Genomic DNA, 12,895 nt, shown 5'->3' on the forward strand with positions numbered 1-12,895 from the left:
CATCCCTCACCGCTGGTGGGTTTTGGGATTACCGCCACGGCTCCTATCTGCTGCCTCGAAAATAGAGGCACGGAACATGGTCCACTCGGACCATGTTCAAAGTTCTTCCGGAGGTGGGAATTGAAACTCTCTCTGACGGAAGATTCTGCAAGACGTTCCCAGCAGACCCTCAATATGTTTTGGCCTGCCAGATGTGTCCGGCATCCTCCCCCACCATCGGAGTCAACTCACTACCAGGTAGTGATTGGTTGAAAGCTGTAAGACTAATTAGTTACTCAGCAAAGTAACTAAAATTGTTTTTAATTTTCTTATTTTAATACGCTCCTACGTTCTATAACATCTTTAACGTCAAAGATGGGGTGGTTTCCTAAAATATGTAAGAGACTAATCTCAAATGTAACCCCGATTGAAAAAATTATGCATACAATACCCCATAAGACCATGTGAAAAAGTATTTTTAATTGATTTAGCAACTTTATCATAAAGTCACTACAGCTGAAGTCTTTTTTAATATGATGCCACAAGCTTGGCACACCTATCTTTGGGCAGCTTCGCCCATTCCTCTTTGCAGCACCTCTCAATCTCCATCAGGTTGGATGGTAAGCGTTGGTTTTCATCCAGGATGTCTCTGTACATTGCTGCATTCATCATTCCCTCTATCCTGACTTCTCTCCCAGTTCCTGCCGCTGAAAACCATCCCCACAGCATGATGCTGCCACCATCATGCTTCACTGTAGGAGCGGTATTGGCCTGGTGATTACGCTCTTGGCAAAGACTGTCGCACTCCCTCCCCTCTCCGTGTTTGCCCTGCTTGCTTCTTTGTTTTGTCTTGTCTCAACTTTCATGTTGCCTCATTTTTGCATTGCTCTTTAAATCTAAACAATAAAATTGATCAACTTCCCTCTCAACAAAATAGACAAGATCTCGGGTTCAGGGGAACCCGTTTGTCCTGTCGGAACGGTTGTTGCTGGACACTCGACGGACCTTCGGGAAAATAAGGAGTGCTGCGTGCCTGGCGACCCTTCAGTCGAGGACGGCGACGATGTCTACCTATTCGGAATCATGACAACAGGACATCTGCTGATTGGAGTAAGCGTTGCCCTGGTGTATCAACAAACTGAAAGATGCTGGCAGCCATTTAAGGTACCCCTCAGCTGCCACAAAATGATTGGAGGATGCGGGCAGAATTGTCAATTTGGATAACATCAGACCGTCTGCCCTGCAGAATGAATTTGAGAACCAGAAATAAACAATTACAAGTCAAGAAGTTTTAAATGTGTTCTCGCTCTCAAACACAACTATTTTAATCTTCTTTTTTCCTGGCTGAGACTTGGCAAAGTTGCTTCAAGTTTCCCCTCGAGGACAGTGCAGGGAAAACGAAGCAACACTTGGAAAGATGAACTCTGTTCCTCTGCCACCACCTGCAGAGTGACTCCAGGCCTACAGACTTAACACACACACCATGTGCCATGGCTACACATGCACACATACCCCCACCTTTGCCACCGCCTCACCCCACGTTATACGAGGGACAACGGTGCAGCACCCCTCGTGGCTGGCAGCTTCAGGCGAGATGCCTGCCCCTTCCCCTCCTGTTGCAAGTCTTGTGGGTTCTGTGCCAACAGGCGTATATGTGATTATCGGCTATCAAGTTTTTTTCTCCCCTGCCCCCTTAGGAGCGCAGTCTGACATCCACTTTTTTGACATCCACTTTTTTTTTTACTCATCCTCCCTCATCTACCTTTTTTCCCACCTTTCACGGGACGTTTCATTGTTCCTGTTCTTTCTCCTGTACGATGTTTGTCCAATCTTGAACGGGTTTGTGGCGAAAATGAAATTTCATTGTTCTTGTGCAAGGACAATAAAGAGCATACAATGAGCGGTGCCTTGTTTCCTCCAAACATGATGTCTGGCATTCACGCCAAAGACTTAAATCTTTGTCTAGTCAGACCAGAGAATTTAGTTTCTCACAGTTTGAGAGTCTTTCAGGTGCATCTTAGCACATTTTTTTACAAAGAAATGGCTTCCGTCCGACCACTCGACCATTCCTTACCTGATTGGTGGTTCGCTGCAGAGATGGTAGTCCTTCTGGAAGGTTCTCCTCTCCCAACAGAGGAATGCTGTCGCTCTGACAGAGACCATCAGGTTCTTGGTCACCTCCCTGACTAGACTAGGACAAATGCAACAATGTACAGAGACATCCTGGATGAAAACCAACACTTCCCATACAACCTTATGGAGCTTGAGAGGTGCTGCAAAGGGGAATGAGAAAAAGTGCCCAAAGATAGTTGTGCCAAGCTTGTGGCAACGTATTCAAAAATACTTGAGGCTGGAATTATTGCCAAAGGTGCATCAACAAAGTATTGAGCAAAGGGTCTGTATACTTAAATACATGTATATGTTTTAGTTTTAATACATTTGCAAACAAAAAACAATTAATTGAACATTTTGAATAACAAACTTAAACAGCGTTCTAAAATGATCCAGTTTAAAAACAGTCCACACAAAGTATGCAGAATAACAATTGAAGTGTACAATATTGCTAACAGATACTCAAATGTGCTCTGCTTTTGTGTCTACACCGACTTTCTATCCCAAGCCAACTGGTTGAGGCACACAGCTGCCCCACAGAGTCCGCCCCACTGTTGTTGAACCCACAACAATTAAAAGAGTACACAACCATCAAAAATAAATAATGCATTGTACAAACCCCAAAACCAGTGAAGTTGGCACATTGAGTAATTCGTAAATAAAAACAGAATACAATGATTTGCAAATCCTTTTCAACCTATATTCAATTGAATAGACTGCAAAGACAAGATATTTAACGTTCGAACTGGAAAACTTCATTTTTTGCAAATATTAGCTCATTTAGAATTTGATGCCTGCAACATGTTTCAAAAAAGCTGGCACAAGTGGCAAGAAAGACTGAGAAAATTGGAGAATGCTCATCAAACACTTATTTGGAACATCCCACAGGTGAACAGGCTAATTGGGAGCAGGTGGGTGCCTTGATTGGGTATAAAAGCAGCTTCCGTGAAATGCTCAGTGATTCACAAACAAGGATGGGGCGAGGGTCACCACTTTGTCAACAAATGCGTGAGCAAATTGTCCAACAGTTTAAAAACAACATTTCTCAACGAGCTATTGCAAGGAATTTTTGGGATTTCACCATCTACGGTCCGTAATATCATCAAAAGGTTCAGAGAATCCGGAGAAATCACTGCACGCAAGCGATGATATTACGGACCTTCGATCCCTCAGGCGGTACTGCATCAAAAAGCGACATCACTGTGTTGCTGCCATTAAATTAAAGTTAATGATTATTTGCAAAAAAAAAAAAAGTGGTTTCTCAGTTGGAACATTAAATATCTTGTCTTTGCAGTCTATTCAATTGAATATAAGTTGAAAAGGATTTGCAAATCATTGTATTCTGTTTTTATTTACCATTTACACAACGTGCCAACTTCACTGGTAATGGGTTTTGTATATTCATATAGCGCTTTTCTCTCGTGAACCCCATTATCTAAGTCATTATTTTTCAACCACACATTGTCAGGTGTGCCGTGGCAAATTATGCAATTTCACCTAATTGGACTGACCGCTTTTCATCAGTAATGTTGGCAACATCAGGTCTTCTAAGCATTGTAAAAAAACTAACAGTTTTTTTCCCGCAAACCAATAATTATAATCCGCAGAAATTGTACCGTTGTTGAGTGTCTGTGCTGTCTAGAGACCATGTAATTAGTAATTAGTGATGCATGGATGGTTATGGTTATGGTTTGAATTCATATCGAACAATTGCGTCAGGTATTTGATGAGAACAACTTTATATTGTCAATACAAGCTACGGAATTTCATTTTTAACATTTTCTGCTGGTGCTGTGCCTCGGGATTTTGGCAATAACAAAAATGAGCCTTGGTTCAAAAAAAGGCTGGAAAACACTGTTCTAAGTCACATTGAAACCAGAGTGGGTGGCACTGGGAGCAGGTGGTTAAAGTGTTGTGTTGCCCAAGGACACAACGGCAGAGACTTGGATGTCGGAAGCGGGGATCGAACCTGGAACCCTCAAGTTGCCGCTCTACCGTCCAACTTCCGTTCATGATTGTTTCAAATAAAAGTAACATAGATTTTTAAAACCTTTCAAAATGGTTATACAAACTCCGTTTCCATATGAGTTGGGAAATTGTCCATCCATCCATCCATCTTCTTCCGCTTATCCGAGGTCGGGTCGCGGGGGCAGCAGCCTAAGCAGGGAAGCCCAGACTTCCCTCTCCCCAGCCACTTCGTCCAGCTCTTCCTGTGGGACCCCGAGGCGTTCCCAGGCCAGCCGGGAGACATAGTCTTCCCAACGTGTCCTGGGTCTTCCCCGCGGCCTCCTACCGGTCGGACGTGTCCTAAACACCTCCCTAAGGAGGTGTTCGGGTGGCATCCTGACCAGATGCCCGAACCACCTCATCGGGCTCCTCTCGATGTGGAGGAGCAGCGGCTTTACTTTGAGCTCCTCCCGGATGGCAGAGCTTCTCACCCTATCTCTAAGGGAGAGCCCCGCCACACGGGAAATTGTGTTAGATGTAAATATACACGGAATACAATGATTTGCAAATCCCTTTCAACCCATATTCAATTGAATATGCTACAAAGACAAGATATTTGATGTTCAAACTCATAAACTTTCATTTTTTTCTTGCAAATGATAATTAACTTAGAATTTCATGGCTGCAACACCTGCCAAAGTAGTTGGGAAAGGGCATGTTCACCACTGTGTTACATGGCCTTTCCTCTTAATAACACTCAGTAAACGTTTGGGAACTGAGAAAACACATTTTTTAAGCTTCTCAGGTGGAATTCTTTCCCATTCTTGCTTTATGTACAGCTTAAGTTGTTCAACAGTCCGGGGGTCTCCGTTGTGGTATTTTAGGCTTCATAATGCGCCACACATTTTCAATGGGAGACAGGTCTGGACTACAGGCAGGCCAGTCTAGTACCCGCACTCTTTTACTATGAAGCCACGTTGATGTAACACGGGGCTTGGCATTGTCTTGCTGAAATAAGCAGGGGCGTCCATGGTAACGTTGCTTGGATGGCAACATATGTTGCTCCAAAACCTGTATGTACCTTTCAGTATTAATGGTGCCTTCACAGATGTGTAAGTTACCCATGTCTTGGGCACTAATGCACCCCCATACCATCACAGATGCAGGCTTTTCAACTTTGCGCCCATAACAATCTGGATGGTTCTTTTCCTCTTTACTCCGGAGGACACAAAGTCCACAGTTTCCAAAAACAATTTAAAATGTGGGCTCGTCAGACCACAGAAAACTTTTCCACTTTGTATCAGTCCATCTTAGATGAGCTCAGGCCCAGCGAAGCCGACGGCGTTTCTGGGTGTTGTTGATAAACGGTTTTCGCCTTGCATAGGAGAGTTTTAAATTGCACTTACAGATGTAGCGACCAACTGTAGTTACCGACAGTGGATTTCTGAAGTGTTCCTGAGCCCATGTGGTGATATCCTTTACACACTGATGTCGCTTGTTGATGCAGTACAGCCTGAGGGATCGAAGGTCACGGGCTTAGCTGCTTACGTGCAGTGATTTCTCCAGATTCTCTGAACCCTTTGATGATATTTCGTACCGTAGATGGTGAAATCCCTAAATTCTTTGCAGTAGCTGGTTGAGAAAGGTTTTTCTTAAACTGTTCAACAATTTGCTCACGCATTTGTTGAAAAAGTGGTGACCCTCGCCCCATCCTTGTTTGTGAATGACTGAGCATTTCATGGAATCTACTTTTATACCCAATCATGGCACCCACCTGTTCCCAATTTGCCTGTTCACCTGTGGGTTTGATGAGCATTCCTCAACTTTATCAGTATTTATTGCCACCTTTCCCAACTTCTGTGTCTCGTGTTGCTGGCATCAAATTCTAAAGTTAATGATTATTTGCAACAACAAAAAATGTTTATCAGTTTGAACATCAAATATGTTGTCTTTGCAGCATATTCAACTGAATATGGGTTGAAAAGGATTTGCAAATCATTGTATTCCGTTTATATTTACATCTAACACAATTTCACAACTCATATGGAAACGGGGTTTGTAGATGACAACAATCACATAATTAATTTTATCAATGATTTCAGTCATTAAAAATTGTCTTTTTCGAAGTCAACGACGCTCCTCGACATTCCGTCACATTCTGTAATGGTCCGTCCTCGGGCGTCACATGGACCCGGGGGAAAATTCAGCGTGTGCGCGGAGAGACCGTGAGAACGTCACAGAGTGGAGGGCGGAAGTGAGAGCGAGGAGAGAGAGAGAGAGAGAAAACCCCTGTTTCGCCCTGGCGTGCTGAGTCAGCGCAAGTGGAAAAAGTAGGTGGGAGTTCCTCTCACTCTTCCCGTCTTCTCTGGAGTCCCTCTCCTGTATGTGCATCACAGAAACAACCAGAAGAAATCCCCCCTTCCTGACCCACATTTATGCTTTGTGTAACCTCTTAATATTTCGTAATTTTAAGACTTGCTGTCAGGAGAAAGTGAAACATTCTTTTTCCTCAAAATAGATTTTTATCTTGGCCAACAATTCATCACATTTTTTCTACAAAACCCAAAACCAGTGAAGTTGGCCTGTTGTGTAATGGTAAATAAAAACAAAATACAATGATTTGCAAATCCTTTTCAACTTATATTAAATTGAATAGACCTCAAAGACAAGATATTTAATGTTCCAAACTTTATTTTTTTTTGCAAATAATCATTGACTTAGAATTTAATGGCAGCAACACATTGCAAAAAAGTAGTCACAGGGGCATTTTTACCACTGTGTTACATGGCCTTTCCTTTTAACAACACACAGTAAACGTTTGGGAACTGAGGAGACACATTTTTTTAAGCTTTTCAGGTGGAATTCTTTCCCATTCTTGCTTGATGTACAGCTTAAGTTGTTCAACAGTCCGGGGGTCTCCGTTGTGGTATTTTAGGCTTCATAATGCACCACACATTTTCAATGGGTGACAGGTCTGGACTACAAGCAGGCCAGTCTAGTACCCGCACTCTTTTACTATGAAGCCGCGGTGTTGTAACACGTGGTTTGGCATTGTCTTGCTGAAATAAGCAGGGGCGCCCATGATAACGTTGCTTGGATGGCAACATATGTTGCTCCAAAACCTGTATGTACCTTTCAGCATTAATGGTGCCTTCACAGATGTGTAAGTTACCCATGCCTTGGGCACTAATACACCCCCATACCATCACAGACGATGGCTTTTCAACTTTGCACCTAGAACAATCCGGATGGTTCTTTTCCTCTTTGTTCCGGAGCACACAACGTCAACAGTTTCCAAAAACAATTTGAAATGTGGACTCGTCAGACCACAAAACACTTTTCAACATTGTATCAGTCCATCTTTGATGACCTCGAGCCTAGCGAAGCCGGCGGCGTTTCTGGGTGTTGTTGATAAATTGTTTTGGCTTTGCATAGTAGAGTTTTAACTTGCACTTACAGATGTAGCGACCAACTGTAGTTACTGACAGTGGTTTTCTGAAGTGTTCCTGAGCCCATGTGGTGATATCCTTTTCACACTGATGTCGCTTTTTGATGCACTACTGCCCGAGGGTTCAAAGGTCACGGGCATTAATGTTGGTTTTCGGCCTTGCTGCTTTCGTGTAGTGATTTCTCCAGATTCTCTGAACCTTTTGATAATATTACAGACCGTAGATGGTGAAATCCCTAAATTCCTTGCAATAGCTGGTTGAGAAATGTTGTTCTTAAACTGTTGGACAATTTGCTCACGCCCCACCCTTGTTTGTGAATGACTGAGCATTTCATGGAAGCTGCTTTTATACCCAATCATGGCACCCACCTGTTCCCAATTAGCCTGTTCACCTGTGGGATGTTCCAAATAAGTGTTTGATGAGCATTCCTCAACTTTTTCAGTCTTTTTTGCCACTTGTGACAATTTTTTTGAAACATGTTGCAGGCATCAAATTCCAAATGAGCTAATATTTGCAAAAAATAACAAATAACAAATACATGCAAGTTTAGAAAATTGTACAAACTGCCAAAACTCCACAAACATGCATAAATATTTTTACTCGCGTACAACGATCCGCAGCTAAAAAAACTATTTTCTTTGATTAAACGATGCGTAGGTAAGAAAAATAGTTTTTTTAAATAAAAAATAATTCGCAAATAAAAAAAACTATTCAAAAATTAAAAGAAAACTTTTCTTCAATTAAGAAAACTATTGACAATTATAAAAAGGATGTTATGCAAGTAACAACAAAATGATTTGCAAGTTACAAGAACAATTTTATGGAATCAGAAAAACTACTCGCAAGTAAAAAAAAAAATTTCCTGATATTAAAAAAGCGATTTTCTACAATTAAAAAAACGATTAAAAAAAAAAAAAAAACCAAAAGTAAAATGTTCTTCAATTAAAAAACAATTTTAAAGTAAAAAGAAAAACGATTTTCTTTAAATTGATAATATGATTCGCAATTAAAAAAAATATTTTATGCAAGTACAAAAAACAATTTGCAAGTATGAAAACAATTTTCTGTATTTAAAAAAATGATTCGCAGGGTAAAAAAATAATTTTTTCCAATTAAAAATGTTCTTCAATAAAAAAATACATTCACAATCAAAACATTTTTCTTTAATTAAAAACCAATTCGGATGTAAAAAAACAACTGTAATTTTCTTTATATAAATAAAACAATTCGTATTTAAAAAAAAATAATAATTCTTTAATTAAGAAATCTATTAACAATTTTAAAAAAACAACTATTTTCTTTGTATAAAAAAAATATTCAAACGTTATAAAAAAAAAAAAACTATTTTTTCCAATTAAGAAAGCAATTTTCTTTAAATAAAAAAACAAAAGAAAAACAACAACAAAAAACATTTTCTTCAATTAAAAAACAATTTTGAAGTAAAAAGAAAAACAATTTTCTTCAATTGAGAAAACGATTTACAATTTTAAAAAACAAAACTATTTTATACAAGTACAAACTTTTTATTTTATTCAAGAACAATTTTCTTCAGGTAGACAACGATTCGCAAGTATGAAAACAACTTTCTGCAATTAAAGAAACGATTCGCATGTAAAAAATAAATTTTCTGCAATTAAAGATTTTCTTCAATTAAAAAAATAAATTCACAATCAAAACATTTTTTTTTTATTAAAAACCAATTCGGAAGTTAAAAAAACCCCAATACATTTATAAATAAAACGATTAAAAATTAAAATGTTTCTTCAATTAAGAAAACAATTTACAATTAAAAAAATATATTTATATATTTATTTATGATTCATAAGTAATAAAAAAATAAAAAACAATGTTCTTCAATTAAGAAAACGATTTGCAATTTAAAAAAATAATAATAATAAATTTGCAAGGACAAAAAATTACTCGCATGCACGAAAACAATTTTCTTCAGGTAAAAAAATTATTTGCAAGTAAACTATTTTCTTAAAGGAAAGAAATGCTTCGCAAATACAAAAACAATTTTCTTTAATTAAAAAATCGATTTGCAAGCATAAAAACAATTTTCTGCAAGTGAAACGATTAGCTCTTTTGGCTCATAGGACTCCTGGCAGAGAACAGGTACCGACAGGCCAAGCGGTGTGCGGCTTCAGCGGTCGCGGAGGCAAAAACTCGGACTTGGGAGGAGTTATGGGAAGCCATGGAAAACGACCACCATCCGCCGCCTCAGGAAGGGGAAGCAGTGCAATGTCAACACCGTGTATGGTGGGGATGCTGACCTCGACTGCAGATGTTGTGGATCGGTGGAGGGAATACTTCGAAGACCTCCTCAATCCTACCAACACGTTTTCCTATGAGGAAGCAGTGCCTGGGGAATCTGTGGTGGGTTCTCCTATTTCTGGGGCTGAGGTTGCCGAGGTAGTTAAAAAGCTCCTCGGTGGCAAGGCCCCGGGGGTAGATGAGATCCGCCCGGAGTTCCTTAAGTCTCTGGATGCTGTGGGGCTGTCTTGGTTGACAAGACTCTGCAACATCACGTGGACATCGGGGGTGTTACCTCTGGATTGGCAGACCGGGGTGGTGATTCCTCTCTAAGAAGGGGAACCGGAGGGTGTGTTCCAACTATCGTGGGATCACACTCCTCAGCCTTCCCGGTAAGATCTATTCAGATGTACTGGAGAGGAGGCTACGCCGGATAGTCGAACCTCGGATTCAGGAGGAACCTTGTGGTTTTCGTCCTGGTCGTGGAACTGTGGACCAGCTCTACTCTCGGCAGGGTCCTTGAGGGTGCATGGGAGTTTGCCCAACCAGTCTACATGTGCTTTGTGGACTTGGAGAAGGCATTCGACCGTGTCCCTCGGAAAGTCCTGTGGGGAGTGCTCAGAGAGAATGGGGTATCGGACTGTCTGATTGTGGCGGTCCGCTCCCTGTATGATCAGTGTCAGAGCTTGGGCCGCATTGCCGCCAAGACTGCCCTTTGTCACCGATTCTGTTCATAACTTTTATGGGCAGAATTTCTAGGCGCAGTCCGGGCGTTGAAGGTATCTGGTTTGGTGGCTGCAGGATTAGGTCTCTGCTTTTTGCAGATGATTTGGTCCTGATGGCTTCATCTGGCCAAGATCTTCAGCTCTCACTGGATCGGTTCGCAGCCGAGTGTGAAGCGGCTGGGATGGGAATCAGCACCGCCAAGCCTGAGTCCATGGTTCTCGCCCGGAAAAGGGTGGAGTGCCATCTCCGGGTTGGGGAGGAGTTCAAGTACCTCGGAGTCTTGTTCACGAGTGAGGGAAGAGTGGATCGTGAGATCGACAGGCGGATCGGTGCGGCGTCTTCAGTAATGCGGACGCTGTATCGATCCGTTGTGGTGAAGAAGGAGCTGAGCCGGAAGGCAGAGCTCTCAATTTACCGGTCGATCTACATTCCCATCCTCACCTATGGTCATGAGCTTTGGGTTATGACCGAAAGGACAAGATCACAGGTACAAGCAGCCGAAATGAGTTTCCCCCGCCGGGTGGCGGGGCTCTCCCTTAGAGATAGGGTGAGAAGCTCTGTCATCCTGGGGGAGCTCAAAGTAAAGCCGCTGCTCCTCCACATCTGGTCAGGATGCCACCCGAACGCTTCCCTATGGAGGTGTTTCAGGCACGTCCGACCGGTAGGAGGCCACGAGGAAGACCCAGGACACGTTGGGAAGACTATGTCTCCCAGCTGGCCTGGGAACGCCTCGGGATCCCTCAGGAAGAGCTGGACGAAGTTGCTGGGGAGAGGGAAGTCTGGGCTTCTCTGCTTAGGCTGTTGCCCCCGCGACCCGACTTCGGCTAAGCGGAGGAAGATGGATGGATGGATGAAACGATTAGCAATGAAAAAAGATAGTTTGTGCAAGTAAAAAAACGATTTGCAAGTGAAAAAAATATATTTTTCCAATAAAAAAAAAAAAACATTTACTCGTGTAAAAACACATTTCTGCAGTTAAAACAAAAACGTTTCACAGATATAAAAACATTTTTCTTCAAGTAAAAACTTTTGGCAGTAATATTCCACCCTGCCATGCACACAGCTGCACTCAGAACACCTGCAATTTGTACAGGTGGTGCTGCTGAGTCCATTAAATTAATATCAATGAATAAAAATGTGTTAACCTACAGGCTGTTTGCCTCTGTTCTGTCCGCCACTTTACTCTCCACCCTGCTTTATTTTTGGCGGACGGCACCATGCGCAATTACCAGGAGCTCTGAATGCCTTAAATGGACTAAGCAGCACCACCTGTCGTTGTAGAGTGCAAATTACAGGTGCTCTGAGTGCAGGTGTGTGGATCGTGCTGCCAAAAGTTTTTACTTGCAGAAAATGTTTTTCATACTTGCAAATAATTTTTTAAATGAAATAAAAATTGTTTTTATACATGCTTATTGTCTTTTTAATTGAAGAAAATTGATTTAATACTTGCAAGTCATTATTTGATCAAATACAATTGTTTTTATACTTGCAAATCCTTTTTTAAATTGAAAATAATTGTTTTTTTACTTGCGAATAGTTTTTTCTATTGAACCTTTTTTTTAATTTTTGAATAGTTTTTTTAATTGAAAAAAAGTTGTATTTAATTGCGAATAAAAAATGGTTGTTAAAAAGTTTTATCGTTTTTTTTACTTGCAGAAAACGTTTTCTTTACTTGTGAATCTTTTTTATTTATTGAAGAATTTATTTATTTTTATTTGCAAATAAAACATTTAAAATTAAAGAATATAGTTTTTATACTTGCAAATTTTTTTCTTAAATTAAAGAAAATGTTTTTTATACGTACATATTGTCTTTTTAATTAAAGAAATTGTTTTTATACTTGCAAATACGTTTTTTAATTGAACATATTTTTTTACTTGCGAATGTTTTTTTCAATTGAAAAAATTGTTTTTTTAAACTTTTAAATAGTTTTTTTATTTGAAAAAAAAGTTGTTTTTAATTGCGAATCGTTTTTTACTTGCAGAACATTTTTACTTGTGAATCTTTTTTTCATAGAATAATTTTTTTTTACTTGCATTTTTTTTTTAATTGAAGAATATTGTTTTTGTTCTTGCAAATGTTTTTTTAAATAAAGAAAATTGTTTTTGTACATGCAAATCATTGTTTTAATTGAAAAAATGGTTTTTTACATTTTTCTTTTGAATTACGAATAATTGTTTGTTTTTTGTTTTTTAATTTGCGGGTTTTTTGTTGTTTTTTTTGTTGTTTTTTACTTGCAGAAAATGTTTTCTTTACTTGTGAATCTTTTTTTTATTGAAGACATTTTTTTTACTTGCAAATAATGTTTTAAATTAAAGAAAATTGTTTTTATGCGTGCATATTGTCTTTTTAATTGAAGACAATAGTTTTTATACTTGCAAATCGTTTTTTTTACTTGAAAATATATTTTTTTAATTGAAGAATATTGT

Source organism: Nerophis lumbriciformis, linkage group LG16 (assembly GCF_033978685.3).
Source record: "Nerophis lumbriciformis linkage group LG16, RoL_Nlum_v2.1, whole genome shotgun sequence".
In the NCBI taxonomy this organism is placed as follows: domain Eukaryota; kingdom Metazoa; phylum Chordata; class Actinopteri; order Syngnathiformes; family Syngnathidae; genus Nerophis; species Nerophis lumbriciformis.